The sequence below is a fragment of the Channa argus genome, chromosome 9 (genome assembly GCF_033026475.1).
Source record: "Channa argus isolate prfri chromosome 9, Channa argus male v1.0, whole genome shotgun sequence".
Lineage (NCBI taxonomy): Eukaryota > Metazoa > Chordata > Actinopteri > Anabantiformes > Channidae > Channa > Channa argus.
Window position 1 is genome coordinate 23,527,622 of NC_090205.1, and position 13,463 is coordinate 23,541,084.

Consider the following 13,463-nt stretch of genomic DNA (forward strand, 5'->3'; position numbering starts at 1 on the left):
CGTGATGAAGTAGGGCAGGTCTAGGGAAAAAAAAATAAAAAATCCCAGGCTGTCTTTCTACTTCCCCATATGTACAACCTGATTCATTAATCACAAAAAATCTTAGAGACATCTCCCCCTAAGGGGAACATTTAAGAATTTCATCATGTGCTATCAGGAGCATCATTTGGACGACTGGATGCACCAAATGATGCTGTTAGTGTGCAATAACTCCTTTTATACTCTCAGCCAAAAGAACGAACCTTGCAAACATGCCGTGTTAGATGCTCTTTCTCTCTAAATCATCGGTTTCTTTCCACATTAAGAGAAATGCTCTTAACCTTCCCTTCTTCCTCTATTATTCATTTACTGGAACTGTAAAACTCTGTTAGTGAGACTACCTGAATATTGTAACAGACCCTGTATCAAACAACCATAGCTTTCCCTGTCTCTCTTTCTTGTTTGCATCTCATCTTCACTATTACCTGATGGCATTTTGCAGACCTGCTTAAGCAACAACAGTTGTGCAAACAACTAAATTAAACATTGTCTGTTGGTAAAAACCTGAATTAGGTGTGAAGATTCACGTTTACTGTAATAGTGCAAACTACAATGGCATGTATCATCTGAGTATTCACAATCAAATAATCAGTTTGATTATTTGACATTTGGCTGAGCTCCTGTCTGTTTCCCTGCAGGCAAATCAAAAGTGGAAGCGTAACTTTGTTCACACACATTAGGTGGAACTTGATCTACTAGATAATTTGCTTTCGCCATTCTGCAAAAAAGGATGTTTGAAATACTGATTACCCCTCACAATCATTTCAGTCATATGTATGTACATACAGCATTTGTGTGTATTATACGTGTACACTGTTGAAAACAGCAGAAAAAAATGACATTTAAATGTAGAAGGTTCTTCTTTATCCTCCGCTGTGGGATTAAGTAGTTAAAGACTGAAACATCAAAGAGTTTCAGTGTCATCTCCATGTTAAAGAAACTGTGAAAATGTCAAATGCTTCTTAACATTGCAGAATATTACACACACACACACACACACACACACACACACACACACACACACACACACACACACACACACACACACACACACACACAAATATACATTTAGTACAAGATGCAGAAAGCACATTAGGTTTACATACATAACACGCAGAATTGACACTTTCCGCTGGTTTACAACAGTTCTAGTACCTTTGATGTGTCGTTCCATTCATTTGCATGTTCAGTAAGAGAATCACTGGCATCAAAAGGTCTTTTTAGCCACTGCCAACAGTTTTTTTTTATCACATGCTAGTTAACATTTAGTTACAGACTTCTAAACAGCAGAGTCAGAACAACACATGGGGTTGAAGGACAATTTTGTGGAGGGCAAAAAGGAGATATTTTCATTTGTTTTTTTAAAGCGTTTTAGAGCCAGAATCTAATCTGAACAGACACATTACCAATGACAATTCATTATTGTTGTGTGTACTGTAATTATAAAATTACAGTACATTATGTAGAGATGTGTATCTGTGAGCATAGCCTCACTTATATAAGCACACAATTTTTCAGCTCCACAGATTTGGTACTAATTGCAAAGTAAAAACAACAGTGAGCGTTCTAGTTGGGTCAGGTCCAGTTTTTCTTGGTCCCTTCTTTCTCCCCTTTAAAAATTAATTCATGCATGTTGCATGTTGAGTTTGGATCTGCATTCTCTTTTGTGGAATACCTCTAGTGTGTGCCTCTGTTTGAAGCTGATGGTCCCCTCGAGACAGCAGTGTAGGTCATCCATTTTTCCAAAATGTAAACACTATTTTACAAAAGAAAATAACAAAAAAAACAGAATACCAAATTTTAAAAACGAGATACCTAACCGATAAAATGAATCTATATGGCTGAACCTTCATATCCAGCCCTTTAAAATATGAATCCGACAGTGGCTGTAGAAAGGAATCACACTCCTTTAAAGTTTTCACCTCTTTATATTGCATAGTATAGATTGTTACACCCTTGAATCATAGTCTATTTACTTAATTTATTTAATTTAATTCAATTTATATAGCGCCTATTCACAGCAAACTCATCTCAATGCACTTTGCAGAATAAAGTCAAGACTATAAAGATATATAGTGAAAACCCAACAATTCCCCCTTGAGCAAGCCCTGGGCAACAGTGCAGAGAAAAAACTCCCTTTAACGGGAGAAACGTCCAGCAGAACCAGGCTCAGGGTGGGTGGCCATCTGCCTTGACCAGTTGGGGTGAGTGGAAAGTGGAGAGAGAAAAGAAAAGAGCAACAAAAAGCAACAACAAAACATCGGGCAGGTTGGTTTGACCAGTAGCTACACACTGGAAAACACACAGCTCCAAAGCCGGGGACACCTGCAGAAAGGGACAGAGAGAGGGAGACAGAGAAGGACAAAGACAACTACGGGAGAAAACACACAGAGTTAATGACATACAGTGGTGACAATTGGGGGTGAGAGGAGAGGAGACAGGCTCAAGAGGAGGAGCAGCATAGCAGCATAACTATAACTAAGTATAAGCTTTATCAAAGAGGAAGGTTTTAAGCCTAGACTTAAAAGTAAAGAGGGTGTTTGCTTCCCGAATGTGAACTGGGAGCTGGTTCCACAGGTGAGGAGCTTGATAGCTAAAGGCTCTGCCTCCCATTCTACCTTTGGAAATTCTGGCAACCACAGCAGGCCTGCATTCTGAGAGCGAAGTGGTCTACTGGGATGATATGGTGCTATGAGTTCTTCTATATATGATGGAGTCTGACCATTCAGAGCTTTATATGTAAGAAGCAGGGTTTTAAATTCTATTCTAGATTTTATGGGAAGCCAATGGAGAGAAGCTAGTGAAGGTGAAATATGATCTCTCTTGCTAATTCCAGTCAGCACTCTTTCTGCAGCATTTTGGATTAATTGCAGGTTCTTTAGAGAGTTACTGGGGCATCCTGAAAGTAGGGAATTACAGTAGTCCAACCTAGAAGTAACAAATGCATGGAATGGGTAAATGGAAATTATATGAGTGCAGTGATATGTTTAAAGAATTGCGGTTTTTATACACGTTTCTGTAATGTCCAGTCACTGGTAAATCAGTATTCCGGCCAAAATCTACACCAGAGGTGCCCTATACGTCTATCGCGATCTACCGGTCGATCGCAAAGGTAGTGTGGGTAGATCGCATGGAATTAACAAAGTAGACGTCAGGCCCTCATCCGTCCTCACTATGAAATTTGTCACTTGATTGACGTACAGGGCAGCCAGTCTGACATCTGACCTTTTCTGACACGTGGGTCACCACGCATCCGCATGCGTACAACGGCGCCAAGTGCTGCAAAACTGTAGCAAGCTAGCGAGATAGCCTCCAATTTATTTCTTGTAAACTTGAGTAACGGTATAAAAATGAGTGGGGGAGCTGGACTTACCACTTCCATACGGAGTGGGAAGGTGGAATTATTATTTACACCATGACTGATGGAAGTGTGCTTGAGACTGGCTATCAGCAGTTACGGTCCGGACTATTCATCCCTGGCTGATTCTATTCAATGCAAGTGATCAGAGTAAGGTAATGATATGAAAATTGTACAGAGTTGTATTGTGCAATATGGGTTCATGTAGTTATGTAAGCTACACCAACATATATTGTACAATTTCAGAACTCTCAATATATTCATAAATATATTCATAAATAAATATATGTTTTGTATTTTTATAGTAGGTAGATCATTTTGACTTGGTCATTTTATAAGTAGCTCACAAGCCAAAAAAAGTTTGGGCTCTACACCATCTGAACATACTAACAACTAACAGCAACTCTGTGATACGATTATTCTAAAGCACAAGTCAGGGCATTGGTTCAAAAACAGTTCCCAGTCATTGACTTTATTTTGGTGTACAGTGAATTCATCGTTAAGAAATGAAAGGAATATGGCACATGAGTAAATCTGCCTAAAGCAGATTGACCTCCAAATCTAGGAAGGCTAAAGACTCAAGACTAAAGAAGAAGTGTTAGAAAACTTCAGTGGCAGAGATGTCAGATACTATACAGATAGTTACTGTTGCCCAGGTTCCTCACCCGTCATAGCCTCTAGTCTGATTACCAAAAACTTTCAATTTTGGTCTGACATTAGATTATAGTGACTCCCACATAACTTTTGACGAACTCTTTATCAGAGTTATTTGGACCTTTTTCGGCTTTGCCACTTTGACATAAGACTTGTGAAGGACATTTTCAACTGTTTTTATTTGTACAGTCCCTCCAATCTTAGCTGCTGAGGGTTGTAACCAGTGCCTTGGTGGTTTCCCTCACTGGTTTCCTTTATGCAGGGTCACTCAGTTTTTAAAGATGATCTGCTGTAGACAGACAGACTTAAGCATGAATCACATTCCTTCCTTTGCGTAACGATGGATTCGACTGTACAAGAGATGTTTAGTGACTTGGCTAATATTTTATACACATTCACTGCACTTAGGGGACGTCCATTTACAGAAACATTTTTTCTGACTTTAGAAATACTTGGCTGCACCAGTAATGGTTTAAGTGAATCCATCAATCCATTATCTCTCGACCACTTATCCTGTTCAAGGTTGCGGGGGGCTGGAACCTATCCCAGTTGTCACTGGCCAAGTAGCAGGGTACATCCTAAACAGGTCTGCAGTCCATCTCAGGGCCAACACAGAGAGACACACACAGACAGACAACCATTCACACTCACATTCACACCTATGGGCAAATTAGAGTCACCAGTTAACTTAAGATGTATGTTTTTTGACTGTGCTAGGAAACCGGAGCATCGTTTTATTTAACTTAAAATACTTTGTTCGGATCTGGTAGGGGGCCTGCTGGCTCAGTGGTAGATCATTGGGTTAGTATTCCGGGGTGTCAAATCCCACCCCACCAGGTGTGGCAACACCCAGCCACCGAGTTAAACCTCGGTCCTGGTCCCAAGCCCGGACAAAAATGGGAGTTTTGCGGCAGGAAGGGAATCCAGCCCTTGTCCCCTAAAGGGACAAGCCGAAAACTGTGGATTATTGACTTTGTTTGGAACTGCTTATACTTTGACAATTGTCATTCATGTTTTGCCAAAAAACCCAAATTATATTGACTATGATTTTTGTAAAAAAAAAAAAAAAAAAAAAGTGGTGGAAACCTCTATGGGGGGTGAATATTTTTATAGGACTGTAATGTAATGTCAGCATGAGACTCAAACTCAATCCTCTTCAATGTGGGATGCCCTCCCCCTCCCCATGCTTGTACCTGAGTACATAGACAGTGCACACATGCACAATACAAAACAATATGGCAACGCTGGACAATAGCACCAAGAAGAGGAGCCTCTTTGTACAATTTAACTTAACGGCTTGAAAAAGTGAAAAACATATGTGTAACCGATGAACAAGAACAGTGTCAAGGACGCTGAAACAAACACAGTTTACTTGTCTGGCACAGCCGTTGCACTTGCAGCACATGATTGGTGACTAAATTTACATTGCAATGACTTTAGTGGACAAAAGGCTGTTTCTAATCGAGGTTTATATGATACTGTAAACATTTTAATCCTGAGGAAAAAAAAAAGTTGTGAAGTGAAAAACAGAAGTGAAAATGCAATATGATTAGTCAAGCTCTAATTGTCAAGTCAAGTGAGTATATGAACCTGTAATCATAGCCATCACGCTAACCATTTTAAAATAATTGCTCCTTTGTGTGCATCTGTTGTTTGTGTTAGAGCAAGAGAGCGTAAGTGAGAAACTCAACTGGGCAGCTGGCTCTACCATGAAAATTCACTTGAGAAGGAAGAAAGCTGACTTAGTTCAACATCATTAAATCTGTAACTCACCACCTTGGGGAGCAATCAGGCTCCACTTGCAGTATGTCTTCATAGAAAGGAGAAAACCAGGTAAAACAACATGTCAGAAAAATTGGCTGGTCAACAGTTTGCAACTAGTAATTTATCAGATTTACAAAAGCTGGCACTTTTCATCTGGAGAAAAATTGTCCCAGTAAGGGGAAAAACAGCTGTGCAATTTCCATGCACATAGGGGGGCATGATGTCTCATGATGCATGAAACATATTTGCCTGACTGTGTATTTATATAGAATTAGAAAATGCTGGACAGCTTAATAGGTATCAGAGATGAAAACTGGATTGGAGCATAATTAATGAGGCTTGCATCCTCCAATGCAAGGAATACTTTGTGACTCAAGCAAAGAAGAATATTCTAGACTGCACTCCCTGGCCACACACTTTAACAGTGTCACAATTATTTCCATTGCATTAGTCGCATTCATTTTTCACCAAGAGCTTGTATTGATGAGGGGGATATGGTCTGGACGGGTCAACAGAATTTTAGTTTGCTGACTTTGCTTTATGCCCGCCAATAATTTGACACTTCTGATACAAAGGTGCGTCTTTGCCGCGACCACAGTATACGTCTTCTGACATGGTTGAGAAAAACAAGAGAAGCTACTCAGTGCATCAGTTATTGCTGAAAAACACCTTTCCAGCTGAGACACATTAATCACGGCAGTAATTATCCAATAGAAGGCTTGTAGCTATTTGCTTACTTAAATTCTGGTGGTGACTTTTGTTTTGGCAGGGCACTGTATAATTAAATTGATCATCTAGAAAAACACTGGTTTGTGCCTTTATAGTTAACATTAATATTGGCCTCAGTCTACAGTAAAGAAAAGGAAATCTCTTTCTTGAGTCTTGGAAAGTTCACTTTACAGTTATGTGGATAGAAAACCAACAGCAATTCTGTTCTAGTATCAACATTGAGGAACAGATGGTGATGAATAAACACCACAAATGAAAGAAACTGAATAAATTAGAGCAGCAGTTAGACATAGACTTGTAACCTATGAAACAGTCATATAACTTATTTAACGTGCCCACTTCGTATAACCGTACATTGGTGGTGAAACTTGTGCACCGAAACCGCCGATGATAACTTTGATAAAAAACAACAAGAAGCTGTGGCTGAACAAAGCAATTTACTGTAGCAAAAATGGAGTAATGAAGAAAGCCAGGGCCTAATACTGTGGTTCCTCAAGCACAGTGAATGACAATAGATGTCCTTCAAATCATTAAAACTAAATCTCTAGACACACTGAAAAAAACAAAAGTGTACTCCAAAAACAGCTCAATTGACCTGATAGGATAAACTTGATTATTGGAGAGGCATCAATATGTCATATTTATCGTTTTTGAGAAATGTTTGATTAGTATTCAAAGCTCTGTGTCAGTGCTCATTCACACAGATGTCATAAAAGATGAACTGATTTGAATAACCAGTGTGAAATGTAATTTATCATACACAGCAATGTAACAGCCCATAAAATTATGCTGACAGGCCTCAGTTTGCTCATATATTTATTTCTGTATTCTTCTTCATGTTGCACTGTATCCAGTAGCCATTCAAGCAGGTTTTCACATTTCTCAACATTAACCATTTATAGTAGTGTGGTCATGATATCTAAATATGGATTTTGAAACGATGCCAAAGCATAAACCTCAAACACGTGAGACAGCATGGAAATCAACACAGACAAAAAGGGTTTTTTACTCAGAGTTTATGCATGAAGTGGTGTGTTAGATTAAAAAAATTGTAGCATATCACTTTACTTAAAGTATTAAAATAAATTAAGTTCCTCCTATCGCTAGATTCTTGCCAATACACCGCCCTTCTCAGGACAAATTTTTATTTTGCCTGCACAAAGTTTACATGTGATTGAAGGAGTAGTTTACAAAAAGAAAGGATGATGGACAAAATGATGGAGCAAAGTCAGCAAAGCAAGTAAAATGATTTACAGGCCCCCACATTAGTACCACAAAACTAAAGAATTCATAATCTGGACTCCCGATCATGCCGGCATGATCAAATCACATGACTGGTTCATTGGTAAACAGATTTTCATGTGGTATATTAAGTTAATTAAAATACTAATAGTCGTATGTGAATTTTAATATTTTAGCTAATTGTGGGTCATTATAGCTCTGTAGATATATAATTTTTATTGCTCACTATAGTGGCTGGTGTGTAGCAGCAAGAGAGGACCATGCATATCATATAAATGACCCTGATAGTCCACACAGTGGAATCTTAGTGCAACATGTTTTTTGTGATACCATACCCAGCATCAGCAGACCCTACACACACAGTTCAGCACCCAGCAGTAGCTGTGATGAGCAGGCAAAAGGGTGAGCCTCTCCGGGCATAAATGTCCAGAGTCAAGATATATAACTGGCAATTCCATCTCCAGCTGAAGCCTCGACAATTGCTTTTTGCCCTCCCATGAAACTCACACAGGGATGCAATGCACACATTCGAGAAACATTGCCCCGCACAGATGCGTGCACAGCACGAGCACAGAATACACACACGTGGCGAAGGGGTCAAGGAAAGGATATCTAAGAAAACAAAAATGACCTGTCAGTTTGAATAAGGATTATACAATCCCATCCATCAATCTTACACTGATGCTCTGTGCAATGGAACATGAGTCTAAAACCATAGAAGCAGTCTTACTCTTCCTAAATTAAATGCTTTTTTATGAAATATGAAATGTCCTGTTAAAAAACAACTCGGTTACACTCTTTGTTATTGTCATTTTATACTTGTTCGTCTATTTAAAAATTCCCAAGTAGTGTCATGTTTGCAATGTGTAGGACATCCCAGCAGGGAACATGAACACAACACATTGTCTGTCGGGGAAATCAGAATTCATATGTAATTATGTTTTGGTGCTACTCCTGTCAGCAGCAAATCCTTTAAGGCCTGTAAATTGCAAGCTGGGTCCTCTGTGCTCTCCATGGTTTTCCAGCTTCCAGGTGCTTGATCAGATTGAGATCTGGGGAATGTGGAGGCCCATACAGCAACTTGTCACTTTCCTCAGACCATTCAACAACTTGTGCTCTCTGTCAGGGTGCATTACCCTTCTGAAAAGGCTACTGCCATGACAGGATGTCCTTGGTCTGCAATAATAATAATAATTCAACAATGATGTCATGTCAGACAATAAAATTAATCATATATTACAGGTTTATTGGCTGTAATATCCATAGAAACTTTAATACCAGTTCGACCCACTAATAATATAAAAGTGATGGTTCAGTTAAAAAATCATCTGGATTAAAAATGATCTTGCACAACAACATTTGATGACTATGTTTCATTGTGTAGATTCACTACATTGAAAAGAAAATGTGGTCAGAACGAGTTTAGGGTCAAAAATTTGTCTTCAAAACGAATCTCGTCCTATTTTTAAATCTTTAAGTATGTGCAGCTACAATTCAACCGGCCTCTTAAAATACCACCTTAATCTCCCATATCACATGACAACTCTGTGCAACCATTTACAACATGATCAATTACTCTGTGTCAGTTTATTGCTTTTTTCAAGCATCACACATTTGTTGAAAATTTCAGGGTGATTCCAGGAAACTAATTTGAACTAAGGATGAATGCAAGCTGGCAAATAGTGTGACAGAGGAAACTAAAAGTAAGGACAGGTCTCAGGTAGTAAACTAATTGTTTTGGATAAGCTGCATTTTTATCTTCTTCTGCCAACAAAAATTTCTGAAGTTTAATTCGTTATGATTTGCAATCTTCAAAATGAACTGTATGAATATGGAGATGAATTGTGCCACACTCCACAGGAGGAGGGAGACGGAGGGAAACTCTGGGTTAGGTTCACGGAGGTGTTCTACATTACCGGAAATGATAACTCTTTTTTCCTCAACTCGGGGTGGACACACTCAGTTTTCACTAAACCTGCCTCCTTAAAAAGCCCCAGAACTCATTTTATTCCCTAAGTTCTAAACAGAGCAAGTTCTGTTTAGTTAGTTCTCTTTTCACAGAAAGAATAAATGGCTTCAGTGAATAATGCTCTTTTAGCACTTTCATGCACAACCAATATTCAATCTTTCAGCACTGGTGGCTGACCAGTGTATATACAGTTCAACTAAAATGAAAACAAGTAACTGAGACTAAAGACGCACATCATTGCACTAAATCCTCACTCACTTCTCAAAACAACCTCACAATTTTGTCTCTCATGTGTCACATCATCAAGTTCATAGAGTAAGAAAAACTTTAACTCTCTTTCAAAGCATAATGCAAATGTACTATTGTGTAATAGTTGTAGCCTGATGCTGAAGTTTTCATGTTAGTGTCAGTGTTCAGCAAAAAAAACACCTCTGAAGCAAAAATCCCTAAAACGCTGCAGTCACGACGGCACACTCTTCAATAAACATGGCATGACTAATCCTTCCTCACAAATGACAAGGCCTAGTCGTCTTACTCACAATGACTTCAAAGCAAACCATTTGTCAGTGCTCAGACTTGAGTGATGGAACTACATTCCTCCCAGTAGCACACAGGGTTAACTAAACAAGCAATTTCAGCACAGCAGCATTTGCTAAAAGCTTAATGGGGCCAGCTAAGCTCCTGTGATTGGCCTTTGTGTGTGAAATTGACCACTTAAGTGCTGCGCAGCCCCATCCTGAATGCGTTTGTAGGCATAAGCATTTCCTCTGACTTTTCTGCCTGCTCGCAGGCTGTGTTTGTGTGTGTGCCCTTGAGAATGTATTGGTTTGTGCCGACATGCTCACTGGTGCATTTGTGGTAATTTGGTTGTGTATGGGCATGTGCGAAATTTATTTACATGTCTTGCTGTACCTGTTGTTTGCCTAATTCTAGATTTTAGTTTATCATAAACGGAAGTTTGAGGAGTAAAAACACTTCACAGATTAACAAAGATAAGGCCCAGACCGAAATAGTATCTACAGACAAAATACTGTATTAGTCATCCTCTTATTTAATTTTAAGGTATCTGACATTTCTCATTTAATATGAATTAAATTGAATTAAACAATGACACTGATCTAATTTTCCATCACTTTGTTTGATATGACATCAACTATGAGGTAGTTCAGCATGGTTGCATATATATTGAGTTGATAGTATATGACTGGTAGTCTACTGTATAGAAAATACGCCAAGATATGGATGCAAAATGTAAAAACAAGGTAACAAAGGAGTGACCTACAACAAAACATTGAAAAATGGTTGTAGTCTTAGTGGTTATTGTTTTACTTGATGATAACTAAAAGTGTTCTTTTGAGAACAACGGGATCCCCATATGATCGGAGGATGTTCCAACCTGTAACTGGTCAGTCAGTCACTCTGAAGTAGAGCAGTGTCACTGCAAGTGTCATTTTCAGGGAGAAAAATAAAAAAGGCCACAGCAGCGAATCAATCCAAACCCAGACATCAATTCAAAGTTTGGTATTTAAAGTACACATCACAAAATCCATATTACTAATGACATCACACAGTTGAGCTTCCGAGACTGTGCGCAAAGGATTCTTGTATATGACTGTAACCGTAATAATCAGATAATTTGGTGGACCATTGGTGGGAAGGTAACTTAAGCTCCAGTGTTCGTGTCCTCCCTTGGTTAAAACTTTTTATCCCCAAGTAAAAACAATGGCAGGTGGTACTTGCTGGCTCAATAATTTCATCACAGGCCAAAGAGAAAAAAAATGTGTCAGACTCTTTTAATGCCTTTTGGTTTATGTCCGTAATCTGGTCAACAGCTGGTCTTTGAGACAGACAGTCTGGGACAATTTCGGTTAGCATGCTACAGGTCACTTTGCAGTTTCAACAATGCTCCCTTCGGAATGTCATGTCAGCTTTATAGCACAAACAACATAGCCTGACATCGAGCTTCACTCACCCATCGCCTTTAAGAGCAAATTTGGTCTTTAAACACACTTATGCTGTTTTCATGAACTTCTCCAGTGTTTTCATGTTTTGAATCAGCTCTCGGGAAAGAACAGCATCTATACACACTAAGAACCAGGCAAATGTCTTGCTGCAATGGTGATAAATAAGTCAATGTTATGCACAGAGGACTGCTTTGATGGCTTTGAGTAAAAGCTGCTCACCCAGCACGTATGTGCAATACGTTTTGCCAGCTTCCTTCCCATAACTTATCCACATTAGTGTCTCTGTGTGGGTGAGTCTTCTGTCTGCACAGATGATTGGCACTAAATTAATATTTGGCTACTGATCTCAGTGGCTTTCAAATATGTATTGGACACTTTGTTCAAATTATGATGACGAGAGTTATTTCTCAAAGTTTGTGACAAATTGAATGTATGTTAGAGGTTTTGACAAGAAAAGTAAACAGACTTCACTCAGATTCGAGATGGCATTATATTTTTTCTTCACTCACATATCTGAGCATTTGAGTGCTGGCACCAGGGCCTTGGACTTGAGTCTCACTGGTATCCATCCATTATTTTAAACGAATCCCCTGGAATCAATACCTATTGATTTCTGATGTGATTCTTTTCCATTATTGGAGCAGAGAGCAGGTGTAACAAGGCAAAACAATTTCCCTCTGAGATTATTAAAGTAGTTTGAACTCTGAATCCTAATGACTTGATTAGTGCATGCACAGAAAGAGCTACGTTTCCCTGACTGGTCATGTACTTTTCATGTAAGACACCTTCAAACTGCAGGGAAAGCTGAGCACTTTCACCAGTTTGGTGATCCTAGCTTTTCATCTAGCACCATCATCAGGTCAAAATGTGAACTTGCCCAGCACTTTGTTTTTATGACTATATGTGAATTCAAGGTTATGTATTTCTGTCCTTATACACCTGGTGCAAACTGTAAATACACTGTTGCTCAAACAAAAGGATTATTTCTTCTGTCTTATTTTTGGAGATAGAGATAAATATGGAGAGAGAAAGAGACGTGCGAAAGTAACGCGAGTCCTTCAGCTGATGGGGTCAGTGGTCTAATCTGAGGGGGTGACAATATGGTGAGGATATTTAATGAGGGAATAAGAGCAAAAGCCACAGGGGTGATGAGTGTTAGACTTTTGAGATATCATTAAACATTAATACTCTCAGGGGACTAGAGCACACTGGGCTCATTTTCATTGACTTTCATGCTGCTCGCTAATAGAGTTTTAACTCCGGAGACCTCCACACCCCTACCCACCCCTTCATGTGGTGCAAAAGCTAAGGCAAAATCAGATTGCCATCCCGCTCCTGAGGATGAGATTAATGGGTCTATGTGAGTGTGTGCTCACTGTAGATTATGTGAGGGCGTGAACCCTCTCTCGCTCTCTTCCTGTCTGTTGCTCACTGCGTATGATATATGTTAAATAAACTTATTCTAAAACTATTAAAATCCCTTTGGGATCTTGCATATATTAACCTAATACTTAATCCTTGGAAGCCATCAATTGCTTTTTAAACAAAACATTACTTCTATGTGTTTTCCAGTCTAACACTTGGGAGTATGTAGCAAATTACTTTTGAAATTATTTCAAGTTTTAAATTAAAAGCGACAAAGGCTTCAGACATGTAAACAGTCAACAATCTACCGATCATTTTGTCTATTAAGTTCAGCCTTTATAGTGTCAAGGTTACATCACTGACTTGGTTATTTTGTAAA

At 39.0% G+C, this 13,463-nt stretch overlaps 1 protein-coding gene across 11 annotated transcripts in view; it reads left to right on the forward strand.

The window, feature by feature from the left end:
- The window catches only part of pcbp3 (poly(rC) binding protein 3), a 62,760-nt gene that overhangs the window by 11,045 nt on the left and 38,252 nt on the right, over positions 1-13,463 (forward strand). The window lies entirely within an intron of this gene.